The following is a 21,880-nucleotide window of genomic DNA, read 5'->3' as shown; positions in this document are numbered from 1 at the left end:
TGAATTGCATATTGCTACTTTTTTTTAGTTTTAGTTTTTCAGGCCTTCTAATAATTTGGCCAGGTACAAATGTATTTGAACACGCATTTCACGATCTGACATAATGGTAGCATAACTTCTGGGCTGTACATTGGAAATTTGCATTGTTCTGGGTGAATGTTTACGCATGTTGGGCTCCTGAGTGGCGCAGCGGTCTAAGGCACTGCATATTAGTGCAAGAGGCGTCCTACACCCGAGTCCAGGCTGTATTGCATCCGGTCGAGATTGGGAGTCCCTGCGTCGTCCAGGTTTGCCCGGGGTAGGCCATCATTAATACATTTATTCTTAACTGACTTGCCTACTTAAATGAAGGTTAAAAAAATAAATTAAAAAAACTAAGTTTGTTAGCCAAATGTTCCGGCTCTTTTACTTGAAGGGAGCCAAAAGTCTAGAAAAAGTTTATCCTTAAAGTGGTAATATAACATTTACAAGTGAAGAGAAGATCGATATCACGAAGAACTACAACAAGCCACATAAATCACCATAGTAATAACACAAGTGTTACAGCAGTGCCTATGTTGAACTCTGATTCAGGACATCCTCTCGTGATTAGCCTACAATCAACAACGTTGACAAGCAATAAAACGGGAGGGAATTCGCCTTCGACAGCATGTAATGGTCCGTCTGACATGCAGTGAAGAATCACTCGATGAATAAAGTCAGGATAGTACTAGGGCAGGGCCAAGGGCATCTAATCCATAATTTGTTGTCCCGAAAACTGTCCAATCGGAATCTGCTGTCCCTGGCTGGGATATTACCACACCAACATACAGTTCCATCACTATCCAACAGATGTCAGTCGCTGCCACGTTTTTACAGTTCAATTCAGTGCCTGATGATGGTAGGAGAGGGTGTGTGGGAACATTACAAGCCCAATACAAAGTAATCTGATTTTAGAACACTCAACCTTTACATGGCATGATATAAATGTAATTTCTGGCCTTCCCTTGTTGGATGTTGCTTGCCTAGAAATGTATTATTTTTCCCCTATGATGGATTTGCTATGACTATTACATGCATTGCATCACTTTTGGGCCTGTGATTTGACAACCACTAACAAATCTATTTGGTTCACTTACCCCCAAATCAATGAGGGGAACAGAAATGCCATGCATATAGATTTTAAAAGCAAATTTACAGAACCTTTGCCTGTAAATGTCAGTTCAAGTCGAAGCCTGGAGTTTGTGCCTAGGGAGAGCCCCAGAGCAGACAGGATAGAATGTGATATGAGTCCAGGGCCTCTGGTTCTATTTGGACTGTTGTATTCACACACCGCCATTTTGCCTTCAGATGACAATGTCATGCTTTATTATTTCCTGAATCGATATTAAAGTTGGAATCCGTGAAACTGACATGTCCGTTTGCAATATAACAACAACAAAGACGTTACTTCACACAACGAACACTGTTCTTTCCCCCTCAGACATCATTTCAAGCGCGATAGAACAGCTGACTATGTACTCGGCCTACAATCATTTTACCAAAACGCTGGATGATCATCTCCTCCTCAAACTTTCTCTGATCGCACACACACTCAGTTGGAATGGGAAAGACGTCTCTCCATTTGTGTAATTACTGGAAAGTCCTTGAGGCGCTAATACCTCAAGGTTTTTGTTAATTTGGTATGGAATGCACCTCTGGAATGAGTAAATCAGTTAGCATGACATCATGAAAGCCTTGACATTCTGGTTGATGTTTTTCAAAGTTATAGGCCTATGAATAGATATTATCAATAGCAGGTTGCCTCAGTGCAGATGTAACAGCTTTACGGTCAAAATGATTATACTGCAGTACTGCACATACAGTTTGGCTGATATGGGATACTATACTGTATATACAGTAACAGTCAAAAGTTTTGACACACCTACTCATTCAAGGGTTTTTCATTATTTTGTACTATTTTCTACATTGTAGAATGATAGTGAAGTCATCAAACTATGAAATAACACATATGAAATCATGTAGTAACCAAAAAAGTGTTAAACAAATCAAAATATATTTTGTATTTGAGATTCTTCAAAGTAGCCACCCTTTGCCTTGATGACAGCTTTGCACACTCTTGGCATTCTCTCAACCAGCTCCATGAGGTAGTGCATTTAAATGAACAGGTGTGCCTTGTTAAAAGTTAATTTGTGGAATTTATTTACTTCCTAATGCGTTTGAGCCAATCAGTAGTGTTGTAACAAGGTAGGGGTGGTATACAGAAGACGGCCATATTTGGTAAAAGACCAAGTCCATATTATGGCAAGAACAGCTCAAAATAGCAAAGAGAAACAACAGTCCATCATTACTATAAGACATGAAGGTCAATCAATCTGGAAAACTTCAAGAACTTTGAAAGTTTCTTCAAGTGCAGTCGCAACAACCATCAAGCGCTATGATGAAACTGGCTCTCATGAGGACCGCCACAGGAAAGGAAGACCCAGATTTACCTCTGCTGCAGAGGATAAGTTCAATAGAATTAACTGCACCTCAAATAAATGCTTCACAGAGTTCAAGTAACAGACACATCTCAACATCAACTGTTCAGAGGAGACTGCGTTAATCAGGCCTTCGTGGTCAAATTGCTGCAAAGAAACCATTACTAACGGACACCAATAAGAAGAAGAGACTTGCTCTGGCCAAGAAACACAAGCAATGAACATTAGACCGGTGGAAATCTGTCCTTTGATCCGATGAGTCCAAATTCAAGATTTTTGGCTCCAAATGTCGTGTCTTTGTGAGACGCAGAGTAGGTGAATGGATGATCTCCGCATGTGTGGTTCCCAACGTGAAGCACGAAGGAGGAGGTGTGATGGTGTGCGGGGTACTTTGCTGGTGACACTGTCAGTGATTTATTTTGAATTCAAGGCACCCTTAACCATCATGGCTACCACAGAATTCTGCAGCGATACGCCATCCCATCTGATTTGCGCTTAGTGGGACTATCATTTTTTTTCTCAACTCTCTGGTTGAGATAATGCCAAGAGTGTGCAAAGCTGTAATCAAGGCAAATGGTTGCTACTTTGAAGAATATAAAATATAAAAATAGAATTTGATCTGTTTAACACTGTTTTGTTTACTACATAATTCCAGATGTTATTTCATAGTTTTAATGTCTTCAGTATTATTCTACAATGTAGATAATAGTAACAATAAAGACAACCCTTGAATGAGTAGGTGTGTCCAAGTGTTTGACTGGTACTGTATATATATATATATATCATTTAATAGTCACATATACCAGAGAGGTAAAATATATGTACTTTTCTCAGTTAACAAATAGCTCATTATTCTCAATGATAAGTTACATACAGTAAGTTACAGACCAGTTTATGACTGTTAGAATTGAAGCTGATAAGCTTATTATTCATTGTTCAACTTCTATACTAACACTCCAAAACAATTCCATTCACTGCATTTCCAAAAACGGTATAGTCATACCAGAAGTGATGTATTTTATATTATATTATATTATATTATTATATTGTGAACACCATTTGCAACTCCACAATACTGTTTTATGAGTTTAGGAACAGTAGAGTTCCATAGTTTTGTCCAAGCAAGCTGGTGATCTCCACACCCTCATTTTCTTCTCCCTCGCTCATTGTTCACATCTTGCTGTCTCACTCAAGGACACGTTTCCATCAGTGCTGAGTGAATAGACACTGACAGTGGTGCTGATAGTGCAGGAAGCAGTCAGCTTTCAGAAGAGCGCCTCGCTATTGTTAATCCAGCAAGGCCGCCTAGCTCCTATTGACATGTGATTTTCTTGCCTTTCTTCACATAAATGTTTGACAAAGTAGCAAGGAAACAGTGAAGGAAACGAAACCTAGGACGAAACTGCATATTGTTTATGTGACAACTAGCATCCAGTCAGTACTGGAATTAGCCAGTCCTGCAATATTTGTGTGATTTACGCAATGCACCTACCCATACACCCCTCCCAATCCCAGTCCTAGTTGGTCAGAGTGTGTGCAGGTGTTTGTTCCAGCCTAGCACTAACACACCTGATTCAACTAAAGGTGATCCAGATTGAGGCCATTATAAGTTTCTCATTTTGATCAGCTATGTTGAGGCAACATCTGTAATGCTCCGGGTGTCGTGGGTGTGGAGTCAAATGCAGGAGACAGAGAGTTCAATGCTGCGCGTCCTTTAATCGCACCAATGCACCACAGGGTGCTCACAAAACGTACGTTCCCAAAACACAGGGAATCAAAATGTACAAATGGGACACAACGTGCCTATACCACAGAGCCGAAAGTTTACAATGAAATAATCCCGCACAACAACCAGGCGGGCCGGCTGTCTAATAAAGACAAACTAATTACACACTCACAGGTGCTACCACTCAACAAACAAGGAGGGGAAGGAAAAACAATCAGTGGCAGCTAATAGGCCGGTGACGACGACCGCCGAGCGCCACCTGCCCGGGAAAGGGAAACACCCTCGGTCGGACTCGTGACAGTACCCCCCCCCTGACGCGTGGCTCCCGCAGCGCGCCGACACCGGCCTCGAGGTCGCCCCGGAGGACGAGGCGCAGGGCGATCCGGATGGAGGCGATGGAAATCCCTCAACATGGAGGGATCCAAGATGTCCCCCACCGGTACCCAGCACCTCTCCTCCGGACCGTACCCCTCCCAGTCCACGAGGTACTGCAGGCCCCTCACCCGGCGTCTTGAGTCCAGAATGGCCCGGATCGTGTACGCCGGGGACCCCTCGATGTCCAGCGGGGGGGGAGGGACCTCCGGTACCTCACTGTCCTGCAGGGGACCAGCTACCACCGGCCTGAGGAGAGACACATGAAACGAGGGGTTAATACGATAATAGGAAGGGAGTTGTAATCGATAACACACCTCGTTTATCCTCCTCAGGACTTTAAAGGGCCCTACACACTGCGGACCCAGCTTCCGGCAGGGCAAGCGGAGAGGTAGGTTTCGGGTCGAGAGCCAGACCCTGTCCCCCGGTACAAACACGGGGGCCTCACTGCGGTGGCGGTCAGCACTCCTCTTCTGCCGTCCACTCGCTTGTCGTAGAGATTCCTGGACGGCCCTCCAGGTCTCCTTGGAGCGCTGTACCCATTCCTCCACCGCAGGAGCCTCGGTCTGGCTCGGATGCCATGGTGCCAGGACCGGCTGGTACCCCAACACACACTGAAAAGGGGACACGTTAGTAGAGGAGTGGCGTAGTGAGTTCTGAGCCATCTCAGCCCAGGGAATGTATCGTGCCCACTCCCCTGGCCGATCCTGGCAATACGACCGCAGAAACCTACCCACCTCCTGGTTCACTCTCTCCACCTGCCCATTACTCTCGGGGTGATAACCGGAGGTCAGGCTGACAGAGACCCCCAAACGTTCCATGAACGCTCTCCATACCCGGGACGTGAATTGGGGGCCCCGATCAGAAACGATGTCCTCCGGCACCCCGTAGTGCCGGAAGACATGGGTGAATAACGCCTCCGCAGTCTGTAGGGCTGTAGGGATACCGGGCAACGGGAGGAGACGGCAGGACTTAGAGAACCGATCCACAATCACCAGAACCGTGGTGTTCCCCTGAGACGGCGGGAGATCGGTTAGGAAATCTATGGACAGATGTGACCATGGCCGCTGTGGAACAGGGAGGGGTTGTAGCTTCCCTCTAGGAAGGTGCCTAGGAGCCTTACTCTGAGCGCACACTGAACAGGAGGAGACATAACCCTTAACGTCCTTAGCCAACGTAGGCCACCAATACCTCCCCTGGAGGCTCCCCACTGTCCTCGTCACCCCAGGGTGACCCGAGGAGGGTAGAACGTGAGCCCACCGAATCAGTTTGTCCCGAACACCAAGCGGCACGTACCTTCGCCCCGCTGGACACTGAGAAGGCGCGGGTTCAGCCCGTAACGCCCGCTCGATGTCCGAGTCCACCTCCCATACCACTGGGGCTACCAGCTTCGATGCGGGAAGGATGGGAGTAGGTTCGGTGGACCCATCCTCCGTGTCATAAAGGCGGGACAGTGCGTCAGCCTTCACGTTCTGGGAGCCCGGTCTATAAGACAAAGTAAATCGGAACCGGGTGAAGAACATGGCCCACCTTGCCTGACGTGGGTTAAGTCTCCTAGCTGCCCGAATATACTCCAGATTCTGGTGGTCGGTCCAGATGAGAAAGGGGTGTTTAGCCCCCTCAAGCCAGTGTCTCCACACCTTCAGAGCTCTAACCACCGCTAGCAACTCCCGGTCCCCCACATCATAGTTACGCTCCGCTGGGCTGAGCTTCCTTGAGAAGAAAGCGCAGGGTCGGAGTTTTGGTGGCGTACCCGAGCGCTGTGATAGCACGGCACCCACCCCAGCCTCGGACGCGTCCACCTCCACTATGAATGCTAGAGAGGGGTCCGGATGCGCCAACACGGGCGCATCAGTAAACAGCGCCTTCAACTTGTTGAATGCTCCGTCCGCCTCTGCTGACCACTGCAAACGCACCGGGCCCCCCTTCAGCAGTGAGGTGATGGGAGCCGCTACCTGGCCAAAACCCCGGATAAACCTCCGGTAGTAGTTGGCAAAACCCAGAAAACGCTGCACCTCCTTTACCGTGGTCGGAGTCGGCCAATTACGCACGGCCCTAATGCGGTCACCCTCCATCACTACCCCCGAGGTGGAAATGCGATATCCCAGAAAAGAGACGGCTCGTTTAGAGAACACGCATTTCTCAGCCTTGACGTATAGGTCATGCTCCAGCAGTCTACCAAGCACCTTGCGCACCAGAGACACATGCGCGGTGTGAGTGGCCGAGTAGATCAGAATGTCATCGATATAAACCACCACTCCCTGCCCGCACAGGTCCCTGAGAATCTCGTCTACAAAGGATTGGAAAACGGCTGGAGCATTCTTTAACCCATACGGCATGACGAGGTACTCATAGTGGCCTGATGTAGTACTAAATGCGGTTTTCCACTCGTCTCCCTTCCGAATACGCACCAAACTATACGCGCTCCTGAGATCCAGTTTTGTGAAGAACTGCGCTCCGTGGAACGATTCCACCGCCGTAGCGATGAGAGGTAGAGGGTAACTATACCCCACTGTGATGGCGTTTAGACCTCTATAATCGATACACGGACGCAAGCCTCCCTCCTTTTTCCTCACAAAAAAGAAACTTGAGGAGACGGGTGAAATGGAGGACCGAATGTACCCCTGTCCCAGCGCCTCCGTGACATATGTCTCCATTGCCAACGTCTCCTCCTGGGACAGCGGGTACACGTGACTCTTGGGAAGCGCAGCGTCTACCTGGAGATCTATCGTACAATCCCTTCCCGGTCGATAAGGTGGTAATTTAGTCGCTTTCACTTTACTGAAAGCGATTGCCAAATCGGCATACTCGGGGGGAATGCACACCGTGGAACCCTGGTCTGGACTCTCCACCGACGTGGCACCGATGGAAACTCCCAAACACCTTCCAGAACACTCCTCTGACCACCCCTGGAGAACCCCCTGTTTCCACGAAATTTTAGGATTGTGCCGGGCCAGCCAGGGAGTTCCCAGCACCACTGGAAACGCAGGCGAGTCAATAATAAAGAAACTGATACGCTCCCTATGATTCCCCTGCGTCACCATGTCCAGTGGGACCGTGGTCTCCCTGACCATCCCTGACCCTAATGGCCGGCTATCTAGGGAGTGCACGGGGAAAGGAGAATCTATCGGCACCAGCGGAACCCCTAACTTAAGGGCGAGTCCGCGATCCATAAAGTTCCCAGCTGCGCCTGAATCGACGAGCGCCCTATGCTGGGAAGAGGGAAAAAAGCGAAGGAAAAAAGTTAAGACAAACATGTGGCCAACAGGGGGTTCTGGGTGAGTTTGATGCTGACTCACCTGGGGTGACCGAGAAGCGTTCCGCCTGCCATCTCTACTCCCAGACGGACCCCCCCAGCACCGATCAGACGTGTGTCCTCTCCGACCACAGTTGGTGCAGGGAAGGCCTCCTCCTCCGGTACCCCTCGGCGCAGCCCCTCCCAACTCCATCGGAATGGGAGCGGAGGGGCTGGGTGGTGGAACGCACAGGACCCTCTCTGAACGCCCGCGGGCAGCCAGCAGATTATCCAGTCGAATGGACATGTCAATCAGCTGATCCAGTGACAGAGTGGTGTCCCGACACGCTAACTCCCGGCGGACATCCTCTCGGAGACTACACCTGTAGTGGTCCATGAGAGCCCTGTCGTTCCACCCAGATCCGGCTGCCAAGGTCCGGAACTCCAGCGCGTAATCCTGGGCGCTCCTCCTCTCCTGCCTGAGGTGAAATAGTCGTTCTCCCGCCGCTCGGCCGTCTAGAGGGTGATCAAACACGGCGCGGAAGCGACGGGAAAACTCTGGGTAGTGCTCCCGCGCTGAGTCTGGACCATTCCAGACCGCGTTCGCCCATTCCAGGGCACGACCCGTGAGGCAGGAGATGAGGACACTCACCCTCTCTTCTCCTGAGGGAGTGGGTCTGATGGTGGCCAGGTATAGCTCCAGCTGGAGCAGAAACCCCTGGCAACCCGCCGCGGCTCCATCATAAGCCCTCGGTAGCGTCAGACGGAGGGTGCTGGAGTCGGGAGATGGGGAGTCCGGAACCGTGGGTGCCGAAGGTGGAGAGAGGAGCCCACTCCTCTCCCATCTGTCCATTCTCTCCATCACTTGATCCATCGCGGATCCGATCCGATGAAGGACGGTGGTGTGGTGGAGAACCCGTTCCTCCATCGATGGGAGAGGGTTGTCCGCTGCTCCTGCTGACTCCATCAATTTGATAGGTGCGGGATTCTGTAATGCTCCGGGTGTCGTGGGTGTGGAGTCAAATGCAGGAGACAGAGAGTTCAATGCTGCGCGTCCTTTAATCGCACCAATGCACCACAGGGTGCTCACAAAACGTACGTTCCCAAAACACAGGGAATCAAAATGTACAAATGGGACACAACGTGCCTATACCACAGAGCCGAAAGTTTACAATGAAATAATCCCGCACAACAACCAGGCGGGCCGGCTGTCTAATAAAGACAAACTAATTACACACTCACAGGTGCTACCACTCAACAAACAAGGAGGGGAAGGAAAAACAATCAGTGGCAGCTAATAGGCCGGTGACGACGACCGCCGAGCGCCACCTGCCCGGGAAAGGGAAACACCCTCGGTCGGACTCGTGACAACATCCTGCACTCACAGCAGCTCTCTGAGTATGGAGATCTCTGTCTTAGACTGTGTCACCTTTTGGTCCATTTGTAAACTGCCTCAAAATGATCTAAATGAAGGAATTGCTAAATTGAGTGTTGTAATATTTAAGTCTTGCAACCCGTTCCCAACCCAGTCCAATTTGAGGAACACCAAGCATCAGGATACATCGTACTGTACCTCCAGCAATGAAAACAGTGAGATCTAGTTAGTATGAGATGAACTGAGCTGCAAGCATAACACAGGCAGCAAGCAGCAACCCATTATGCTTGGATCTATTTCTGCTGTCTGAGTAATTATTAAACCACTGGCAAAATACAGGTTTTTGTTGAACAGGGAATACATTAAGGCACTGTATCTATGCTCTGAGAAAACTTGGTGCGGCAGCCATCTTCTCAAAATTGCATAGCACATTCGATTAGAGTTCACCTGTAGACACGAGAAGCTGTTCTTCTGAGGTCATTTCAAGGCACAGCATTGAAGTAAATATCATATTTAATTAGCTTTTTGTGTCTCTATGGTTCAAGGTGTGTACTTACCTCTCTAGGATGCTCAAAGTGCTGTTGTTTTAGTATAAACATTTTCAAACGTCACTTTTTTGCCTCCTTCAAACTTGTGTGCCTTACATATTCTCGAGAAGAAGGTGACCCTGAAGCTATTTTGTATTTGTCTGTGTTATAAAGCAGTGGTTGTTTTTCTTCTGTGGTTTCCTAGATGCAGTATGCTGTTCAATTAGTAACCTTGAATACTCCCATACAATAAAAGCGTATTGAAAGAGTTCTGTTCATACCACATCTGAAATGAATGTATGTGTATGAACCAGTTAGGGATCAAACAAATCCCCATTTCATTTATTGAGCATTGATTTATCCGTGCCAGACTGTTTCAAAGCTAGCCAGGGTGCCAGACTATTTCTACATTCATCAATGCTACATCCATTCCATCATTTCCATGTCCACCCAGACAGACTGGCCCTCTCCCACGTAGACCACTTCAAAGCCACAGTGTTGTAACACGTTGAGTAATCTGAGATTCATTCTTATCGATGAACAATATTTTCTCACAGAAAAATGGCATGTGTAGGATGACTGTATTGATATTCAGAAGCTAAAACATCTTGCACCAATGCACACAGACAGCCAGCCGGCCAGTGGGGGCAAACAGCCCCAGCCTCTGTGATTGCTTTGATAATATTGTAGTGAGAGCCTTGCAGTGTGAACATTTCATAACATGAGTGAACTAACGCTGAGGGAAAGTCCACTGGGATCCACTCTGGTGGATGAGTCTGGGGCTCTGCCCCAGCTATATACAAGCTCTCATAGAAACAACCACAGAGAAAATAAACCAAAAACGCTATTTTCAAATGCATTTAGTAAACAAAGCATGTCGTCATTTTTCTCCACAAGACACCACCACCTCACTACAAAGGTATGCTCTGCCAGATGTAGGGCTCGTTTAGTTAGATTAATTTGGGGGTATGGAAAGACTCAACTCTTCTCCTTCTTCACTCACTTCCTCCCACTCCTCCATTCTTTGAGGTAACCACTGATCTAACACAGCCCAATAGGAGACATAGAGTCATTGAACTGTGTTTATACTGTGTTCTAGTCATGGGTCATCCTATGTACAGTAACTACTTAATATATATACAGTGCCCTCGGAAAGTATTCAGACCCCTTGACTTTTTCCACATTTTGATACGTTACAGTCTTACTCTAAAATTAAAAAACAATACCCAATAAAGACAAAAGGAAAACAGGTTTTTTGAAAATGTAGCAAATGTATTAAAAAATAAAAAGATAAATACCTTTTCAGACCCTTTGCTATTAGATGCTAAATTGAGCCCAGATGCATCCTGATTCCATTGATCATCCTTGAGATGTTTCTACAGCTTGATTGTAGTCCACCTGTGGTAAATTCAATTGATTGGATATGATTTGAAAAGACACACACCTGTATATATATAAGATTCCATAGTTCACAATGCATGTCAGAGCACAAATGAAGCCATGACGTCAAAGGAATTGTCCGGAGAGCACCGAGACAGGATTGTGTTGAGAACAGATGTGGGGAAGGGTACCAAAACATTTCTGCAGCATTGAAGATCCCCAAGAACACAGTGACCTCCATCATTCTTAAATGGAAGAAGTTTGGAACCACCAAGACTGTTCCTAGAGCTGTACGCCTGGCCAAACTGAGCAATCGGGGGATAAGGGCTTAGGTCAGGGAGGTGACCAAGAACCCGATGGTCACTCTGACAGAGGTCCAGAGTTCCTCTGTGGAGATGGGCAAACCTTCCAGAAGGACAACCATCTCTGCAGCACTCCACCAATCAGGCCTTTATGGTAGAGTGGCCAGACGGAAGCCATTCCTCAGTAAAAGGCACATGACAGCCTGTTTGGATTTTGCCAAAAGGCACCGAAAGGACTCTCAGACCATGACAAACAAGATTCTCTGGTTTGATGAAACCAAGATTGAACTTTTTGGCCTGAATGCCAAGCATCACGTCTGGAGGAAACCTGGCACCATCCCTATGGTGAAGCATGGCAGCACCATGTTGTGGGGATTTTTTTCAGCGGCAGGGACTGGGAAACTAGTCAGGACCGAGGGAAAGATGAACGGAGCAAAGTACAGCGTGATCCTTGATGAAAACCTGCTCCAGAGTGCTCAGGACATCAGATTGGGGCGAAGGTTCACCTTCCAATAGGGCAATGATCCTAAGCACACAACCAAGACAACGCAAGATGTCCAGCTTCTGGACAAGTCTCTGAATGTGCTTGAGTGGCCCAGCCAGAGCCCGGACTTGAACCTGATCTGAAAAAAGCTGTGCAGCAATGCTCCCCATCCAGCCTGACAGAGCTTGGGAGGATCTGCAGAGAAAAATGAGAGAAACTCCCCAAATACAGGTGTGCCAGGCTTGTAGCGTCATACATAATATGACTCAATGCTGTAGTCGCTGCCAAAAATGCTTCAAGTTTCTAGCCACGCCTATTGCTTACAGGTTTATACAATCTAGCACACAGCCATGCAATCTCCATAGACAAACATTGGCAGTAGAATGGTCTTACTGAAGAGCTCAGTGACTACCAACAAGTCAATTCATAAAATGTCTGCCCTGCTAGAGCTGCCCCGGTCACTGTTATTGTGAAATGAAAACGTCTAGGAGCAACAATGGCTCAGCCGCCAAGTGGTAGGCCACACAAGCTCACAGAACGGTACCGCTGAGTGCTGACGCGCGTAGCGTATAAAAATAAATCGTCTGTCCTCTGTTGCATCACTCAATACCGAATTCCAAACTGCCTCTGCAAGCAGCATCAATACAATAACTTCCATTGGGAGCTTCATGAAATGGCTTTTCATGGCTGGGCAGCCGCACACACTGGGCAGCCGCCTAAACTCACCATGCACAATGCCAAGCATCGGCTGGAGTGGTGTAAAGCCTGCCACCATTGGATACTGGAGCAGTGGAAATGTGTTCTTTGGACTGATTAATTACACTTCACTATCTGGCAGTCAGACGGAGGAATCTGGGTTTGGTGGATGCCAGGAGAACGCTACCTACCCCAATGCATAGTGCCCACTGTAAAGTTTGGTAGAGGAGGAATAATGGTCTGGGGTTGTTTTTCATAGTTTCGGGCTAGGGCCCTTAGTTCCAGTGAAGGGAAAGCTTAACAATATAGCATACAGTGACATTCTAGACGATTCTGTGCTTCCAACATTCTGGCAACAGTTTGGGGAAGGCCCTTTCCTGTTTCAGCATGACAGTGCCCCTAAGCACAAAGCAAGGTCCATAAAGAAATGGTTTGGCGAGATCGGTGAGGAAAACTTGACGGGCCTGCACAGAGCCCTGACCTCAACCCCATCGAACACCTTTGGGACTGCGAGCCAGGCCTCATCGCCTAACGTCAGTGCCCAACCTCACTAATGCTCTTGTGGTCTCCGCAGAAATGTTCCAACATCTAGTGGAAAGCCTTCCCAGAAGTTATAGCAGCAAAAGGGGGACCAATTCCATATTAATGCCCATGATTTTGGAATGAGATGTTTGACGAGCAGGTGTCAACATACATTTGGTCATGTAGTGTAGAGACTCTGAAAGCTCATTGTGATATTTCTTAATTTTGACTTTGTGGATTGTGTGTGTATTGTTGTGTATTGCTAGTTATTACTGCACTGTTGGAGCTTCTGTAGACGCATAAGCATATTGCTGCACCTGCGATAATATCTGCAAATCTGTGTACATGACCAATAAACTTTGATTTGACAGCAGGTGTTCCATAACAGCATGATACACCAATCCAGTCATGTCAGATCAGTGATTATTCCAACAAGTAATTGAAAATGAACCTAGAGATCAGTCTCCAGAAGGAATTGCCTTAAAGGAGAAGTTAACTTCATAGAGTCCAGACACTTTTTTAAAAAGCAATTTCACTTGTTTTTGAGAAACTTACCCCAACCAGTGATACACATTTAAAAGGTAAACAAGCATGACTGTCAGTCACTCTGGATAAAAGCGTCTACTAGATGGCACATATTATGTCATTATTACTTCCTCATGCTCGTTCTGCAGTGTCAGGGCTTAGATAAAACATCAACAAACATGTCCTTTCAGAAATGGCAACACTCTCAGTATAGTGATGCAGGTCTTTAGATGTTGCACACATGCAGTTGTGTCATTATTCACTTTTTCCGCAACGTTATATTCCATTTTGTGCGACTCAAGAGCTTTCCCCTGTCATCTGTGATATTTCTCTGTGTAGCCTGAGCATGCGCACACGGAAAACAATGGCTTGAGTCGCACAAAATTGAATATTACAATGCAGATAGCATTCATAAAACACAGTTAGATTGACACAATTAAATTATACCATAGACCTCTAGTCATTGCGCTAACGCTAACTACCTCTTTGCCACAATCCCGAAGTATCCCTTTAACTTTAAAGGAGATTTCGTCAGTGAGGTAGTTTCACGAGCCAATGCTAACTAGCGTTAGCGCAATGACTAGAAGTCTATGGTATCTGCTATGAGGAAGTAGATAAAGGGCCAAATTCCCAAAGTATCCCTTTTAGCACATTGGGACTGCTTGGGAATGCAGGTTTAAACCAGCAGGGTGCAGATTCTAGAGTTAAATAGAGTCAAGCACGGCTACAGCACACTTCCATTGTACACTCTTAGAAAAAAAGGTGCTACCTAGAACCTAAAAGGGTTCCCCATAGGAGAACCCTTTGAAGAACGCTTTTTGGTTTCCATGTAGAACCATGTCCACAGAGGGTTCTAGATGGAAACCAAAAGAGCTCTTCCCGGAACCATAAATGGTTCTACCTAGAACCAAAAATGGTTCTCCTATGGGGACAGCTGAATAACCCTTTTGGAACTCTTTTTTCTAAGAATGTACTTACACTGACTTCATTGCCATTAAATGCCTGCCTTGTCGTAGCCTATAATCTATGTGCATGTGACAACACGGAGGTGAATCCGTTTAGATGTTTCATCTGCTCCACAGAGATATGATAATTACAACACTTTACATGGAAATCCTCCTGGAATTTGGTCTTTTTGATCGTGTCAACCAAATCTAGAGTCACAGACAGCTAGCTGCATCGAACGGATCCTCAGTAGTGTTTTCAAACTTGAGAGGGAGCTCTGTCTGTCTGACTACAAAGAGTTCATTGATCATTGAGGAGTCCTGAGACCGTATTCATGAAGTGTCAGTAATGCTGTTCTAAGATCAGTTTGGCTTTTAGATCAGAATGAATTTGATTAAATTAACAGGGGGGACCTGATCCTAGATCAGCATATGTGACCTTTTATGAATATGAAAGGGTCTTTACACTATTAATCGCTTCCCTTTCCGCCATTCATGCAGACGGCGACCGCTTACTAATTCTGAGAGCTTGTTTTTCCTCATAGGCCCAGGCTAATTGCTGTGGTCCAATACCCATAGAGATAGCTTATGTTCAAAGCAGACGTGTGACAGACAAGGGACACTTGTTAAGTTTCAAGTCTTACCTCCCTCTCGTTTGATCACACATGTTGCTTTGACTGCAGGAGCGGAACACATGACAAAACTCTATGTGAACAATGCACGTTCTTCATTTAACTGTCTGACAGTGTGTGTATGTGTGCGCATATCTCTTTCTGTGTGAGTGAGTGAGAGAATTTCAATAGAACACTGTTCTTGAATGTTTTTGACATGTGTATGGAATATTCTGCTTGTACTGGGGTGAGCTGAGGACCTCACTCACACACAGATGAGATAGATAAGAGATGAGGTAGTTCACAGTGCTCCAGATGTAAGGAGACACCTACAGAGATATACTCCCACTGCTGCTCCCTCTTCCATAGAGATATTATGTCAAGAGCAGCCTGTGTGATCCTTCTCATTATGGAAGTGGGCAGATAGTCATCAGAGGAGTCATCACAGATAGTGAATGGAGAATCAGGGAGAGCACACTCTGTGGGGTTTGTTAAGAGGAAGATAGAGGAAGCGAAGATGTACCGAAGGTGTGTGGGTGTTAGGGTGGGAGAGGAGTGTGTGTGTGTGTGTGTGTGTGTGAGAGAGAGAAAGTTCAGGTGACATGTTTACTTACACAGAACACTCTTTTGGGCAGCCTCTCCAAAGCTAGCGGAAATGATAAATGAAATTCTGCCACTTTGAACCTCATATAATCTCCAGCACCAAACCAGTGTCTACATATGTGAAAATAGCGAGTTGTGATCTGTGGTTCAAAAGATAAGAAGGTCCTAAAAAAAGATCTGTCTGTGACATCACAGGGTAGCATTAAAAGTCAAAAAACGTTATTTTCAAAACCTGTATCAAATTTCTAGCCCAAGGCAGGGCATTGTCTTGCTCCCCACGTCACCGTGAATCTCATAGTGTTTGAAAAACACTGTTTTGATGATGTCATCAGGTAGACCTTTTTCACTTTTTTCTACAAAACTAAACAATTTGTTGTTTTCACAACACTGGTATTGTGCTGGAGATAATGAAAAGGAGGTTGAAAGGTGGTGGAGTTGCCTTTTAAGTCCCGAAGCTCTTTCGGACCTAAATAGAGTGTGCTGTGTTGCGCAATACCTGGCCCATTGACGTCAACAGCAGAGATGGGACCTATTGTAGAGACAGGAGAAGATGGCCTCCAGCTCCAGCTCCATCGTGCTAATTTGAGGCTCATACCTTGACAAGAGAATGTGTTATTACTGGCAGTGGAAAGTGTCAATTGAACTTCATATAAAGTGCTGTGTAGGTTCCATTTCCATTCCACACGGGAGATGAGTAACACCACACAAGGGTCTGGAAACCTTTCTTCAGCTGGTGCTGAACAAACCAACCAACACTCCAGCTACATACTGTACTACCTTGAGACAAACAACTTCCAGAGTAAAGTACAGCCTACCAGTTATTCATTATGTACGATCTGTTAGCGTCAACTTCAAGTTGCCCTTGAGTCTCCTGGAGGAGCCTTGGCATCCTGACTGAGACAGACTTACCCCCTCACATCAATCATGGGCACAGTGGGCACCGTGAGGACATTGAAGATTGGATGATGGGCATCAACACAGCTGTTCCAATCTGTGCCTGTCCACACTTCCATTTGTACCTACTGTGCCATGTTTCAGACATCTGCCTCAATGTTTGCTTTCCATAAAGCCTGACTGAAATATATTCTAAAATGACAATTACCAGGCACTCACTTGTTTTGACTTGCATTTCACTGTGTGAGAATGTGTTGTTTATAGTGTTCATTCGTGCATAGTAACTCCTTACTTCTACATCAGTGACAAGCACCTATAGTTCTTTAAACAGCTGTAGAGACAATGTATTTACCTAAACACACATGTATGACTGATGTACCCATATACGGTGCATTTGGAAAGTATTCAGACCCCTTGACTTTTTCCACATTTTGTTATGTTACAGTCTTATTCTAAAATGGATGAAAAATGTTCCCTCATTAATCTACACACAATACCCAGTGACAAAGCAATACCCAATATCCCATTTACGTAAGTATTCAGACCCTTTACTCATTACTTTGCACTATTGGCAGCAATTACAGCCTTGAGTCTTCTTGGGTAAGACGCCATATGTTTGATCAGGTTCAGGGCTCTGGCTGGGCTACTCAAGGACATTCAGAGATTTGTCCCGAAGCCACTCCTGCGCTGTCTTGGCTGTGTGCTTAGGGTTGTTGTCCTGTTGGAAGGTAAACCTTTGCCTCAGTCTGAGGTCCTGAGCGCTCTGGAGCAGGTTTTCATTAAGGATCTCTCTGTACTTTGCTCCGTTCATCTTTCCCTCGATCCTGACTAGTCTCCCAGTCCCTGTCGCTGACAAACATCCCCACAGCATGATGCTGCCACCAAAATGTTTTATTTATTTAACCTTCATTTAACTAGGCAAGTCAGTTAAGAACAAATTTGTATTTACAATGACGGCCTACCAAAAGACAAAAGGTCTCCTGCGGTAGACGGGGGCTGGGATAAAATATATATATATATATATATATAAATATAGAATAAAACACACATCACGACAAGAACAACCCAGGGATGTGTGTGCTTTGGGGACCTTTAACAGAATGTGACTGGCAGAACGGATGTTGTATGTGGAGGATGAGGGCTGTAGTAGATATCTCAGATGGGGGGAGTGAGGCCTAAGAGGGTTTTATAAATAAGCATCAACCAGTGGGTCTTGCGACAGGTACACAGAGATGACCAGTTTACAGAAGAGTATAGAGTGCAGTGATGTGTCCTATAAGGAGCATTGGTGGCAAATTTGATGGCCGAATGGTAAAGAACATCTAGCCGCTTGAGAGCACCCTTACCTGCCGATCTCCGCAATCTAGCATGTTTAGGATGGTCATCGGAATCAGGGTTAGTTTGGCTGGGGTGAAAGAGGAGCAATTACGATAGAGGAAACTAAGTCTAGATTTAACTTTAGCCTGAAGCTTTGAAATGTGCTGAGAGGAGGACAGTGTACCGTCTAGCCATACTCCCATGTACTTGTAGGAGGTGACAACCTCAAGCTCTAAACCCTCAAGAGGTAGCAGTCACACCTGTGGGGAGAGGGGAATTATTCTTACCAAACCACATGACCTTTGTTTTGGAGGTGTTCAGAACAAGGTCAAGGGTAGAGAAAGCTTGTTGGACACTAAGAAAAAATTGTTGTAGAGGATTTAACACAAAATCCCGGGGAGGAGCCAGCTGAGTATAAGACTGTTCATCTGCATATAAATGGATGAGAGAGCTTCCTGCTGCCTGAACTCTGTTGTTGATGTAAATTGAGAAGAGCGTGGGGCCTAGGATTGAGCCTTGGGGTACTCCCTTGTTGACAGGCAGTGGCTGATTTTCTGACTTTATACACTGCACTCTTTGAGAGAGGTAGTTAGAAAACCAGACCAAAGAACATGCTTCACCATAGGGATGGTGCCAGCTTTCCTCCAGACATGATGCTTGGCATTCAGGCCAAAGAGTTCAATTTTGGTTTCATCAAACCAGAGAATCTTGTTTCTCATGGTCTGATAGTCATTTAGGTGCCTTTTGACAAACTCCAAGCAGGCTGTCATGTGTCTTTTACTGAGGAGTGGCTTCCGTCTGGCCACTCTACCATAAAGGCCTGATTGGCGGAGTGCTGCAGAGATGGTTGTCTTTCTGATAGAGCTCCAGAGTTCCTCTCCACAGAGGAACTCTGGAGCTGCATCATAGTGACCATTGGGTTCTTGGTCACCTCCCTGGCCTAGGCCCTTCTCCCACGATTGCTCAGTTTGGTCGGGTGGCCAGCTCTAGGAATAGTCTAGGTGGTTCCAAACTTCTTCCATTTAAGAATGACGGAGGCCACTGTGTTCTTGGGGACCTTCAATGCTGTAGCCATTTTTGGTATCCTTACCCAGAGCTGTGCCTCGACAAAAATCCTCTCAGAGCTCTACAGACAATTCCTTCGACCTCATGGCTTGATTTTTGCTCTGACATGCAATGTGAACTGTGGAACCTTATATAGACAGGTGTGTGCCTTTCCAAATCATGTCCAATCAACTGAATTTACCACAGGTGGATTCCAATCAAGTTGTAGAAACATCTCAAGGATGATCAATGGAAACAGGATGCACCTGAGCTCAATTTCAAGTCTCATGGCAAAGGGTCTGAATACTCATGTAAATTAGGTATTTTTGTTTTCGCTTTGTATTGTGTGTATATTGATGAGGTAAAAAACAAAACAAAATGTGTTTAAAGTCAAGTGGTCTGAATACTTTCCGAATGCACTATATATGCCAAAACACCTACAGCACACACACACACACCCTACATCCACCATCTCCACATAACATCCACTATTTGAACAATCACCAATGCCACACATTACCAGGCAAAGCACATGCATGGAAGCCAAGCTGTTCCACACAGCCATGGGACCTCTCTCTCAACCAGAGCCCATAGGAGGAACATATAGCACTGTGAGAGTGGATTGACCTTGTGCAGCTGGAAGTTGATCTTGGGTAAATCACAGTACCTGTGTGTCTCTGGCTCTCTGCCATCCATCCGCTCACTACCGTGCATTAAAACGATCTCATCTCACCTTGATGAAAACGCAGGTTGACATTTAGTGGGATGGAAGCATGTCCTGGAGACAGAGCTGACTGAGCGGTTTCTGTTAGATGGACCAGCCGCAAAGTTAAAATTGACTATGTCGTAAAGAATTATTTAAACTAAAATTAGCTTTTTGTTCTACATTTAAGGTTAGTAACAGGCATTAGAGTTAGCATTGCCTGCTAACCCTAATGAGCTGCCTCTAGTACATGAGTCATCTCAATAAATGCCAACCTGCGATGAAAACCTGCAGTGATGTCACGTCACAAGGATCAAATGCTCTGTATTTTATCATATATTATTCCCAGGTATCACCAATGATATCATACATGATTTTTATGTATATGGTTATAATAGTAGTTGAGGCCTTTCTTTCCAACCAGAAATGACGTGGTCATCATGAGTAATTATTTTTCTGACCCAAACTAACCACTCCTACAGAATTAAAGAAACCTTATATTTTACAGTATATACAGTACCAGTCAAAAGTTCAGACACATCTACTCATTCCAGGGTTTTCTTTATTTTTACTATTTTCTACATTGTGGTTGAGAGAATGCCAAGAGTGTGCAAAGCTGTCATCAAGGCAAAGGGTGGTGTCACGACTTCCACCAAAGGTGACTCCTCTCCCTGTCCGGGCGGTGCTCGGCGGTCGTCGTCGCAGGCCTACTAGCTGCCACCAATCCATTTTTCCTTTTCGTTTGTGTCTGTCTGTATTGTTCCTATTAGTTGATTTCGGGGGGGTTATTTACCTCCACTGCCTGCTAGTCTGTGTGCGGGATTGTTTGCTGTGGTATCTTTATTAGGGTGCATGTCTGCACCACGGGGTTTTCTTCTACATGGCAGTTTGTACATGTCTGCACCACAGGGTTTTCTTCTACATGGCAGTTTGTACATGTCTGCACCACAGGGTTTTCTTCTACATGGCAGTTTGTACATGTCTGCACCACGGGGTTTTCTTCTACATGGCAGTTTGTACATGTCTGCACCACAGGGTTTTCTTCTACACGGCAGTTTGTACATGTCTGCACCACGGGGTTTTCTTCTACATGGCAGTTTGTACATGTCTGCACCACAGGGTTTTCTTCTACATGGCAGTTTGTACATGTCTGCACCACAGGGTTTTCTTCTACATGGCAGTTTGTACATGTCTGCACCACGGGGTTTTCTTCTACATGGCAGTTTGTACATGTCTGCACCACAGGGTTTTCTTCTACATGGCAGTTTGTACATGTCTGCACCACAGGGTTTTCTTCTACATGGCAGTTTGTACATGTCTGCACCACAGGGTTTTCTTCTACATGGCAGTTTGTACATGTCTGCACCACAGGGTTTTCTTCTACATGGCAGTTTGTACATGTCTGCACCACAGGGTTTTCTTCTACATGGCAGTTTGTACATGTCTGCACCACGGGGTTTTCTTCTACATGGCAGTTTGTACATGTCTGCACCACAGGGTTTTCTTCTACATGGCAGTTTGTACATGTCTGCACCACTGGGTTTTCTTCTACATGGCAGTTTGTACATGTCTGCACCACGGGGTTTTCTTCTACATGGCAGTTTGTACATGTCTGCACCACAGGGTTTTCTTCTACATGGCAGTTTGTACATGTCTGCACCACAGGGTTTTCTTCTACATGGCAGTTTGTACATGTCTGCACCACAGGGTTTTCTTCTACATGGCAGTTTGTGCATGTCTGCACCACGGGGTTTTCTTCTACATGGCAGTTTGTACATGTCTACACCACAGGGTTTTCTTCTACATGGCAGTTTGTACATGTCTGCACCACAGGGTTTTCTTCTACATGGCAGTTTGTACATGTCTGCACCACAGGGTTTTCTTCTACATGGCAGTTTGTACATGTCTGCACCACAGGGTTTTCTTCTACATGGCAGTTTGTACATGTCTGCACCACAGGGTTTTCTTCTACATGGCAGTTTGTACATGTCTGCACCACGGGGTTTTCTTCTACACGGCAGTTTGTACATGTCTGCACCACAGGGTTTTCTTCTACACGGCAGTTTGTACATGTCTGCACCACGGGGTTTTCTTCTACATGGCAGTTTGTACATGTCTGCACCACAGGGTTTTCTTCTACATGGCAGTTTGTACATGTCTG

This window comes from Oncorhynchus clarkii, unplaced genomic scaffold (genome assembly GCF_045791955.1).
Source record: "Oncorhynchus clarkii lewisi isolate Uvic-CL-2024 unplaced genomic scaffold, UVic_Ocla_1.0 unplaced_contig_675_pilon_pilon, whole genome shotgun sequence".
Lineage (NCBI taxonomy): Eukaryota > Metazoa > Chordata > Actinopteri > Salmoniformes > Salmonidae > Oncorhynchus > Oncorhynchus clarkii.
This window is presented reverse-complemented; position numbering follows the sequence as displayed.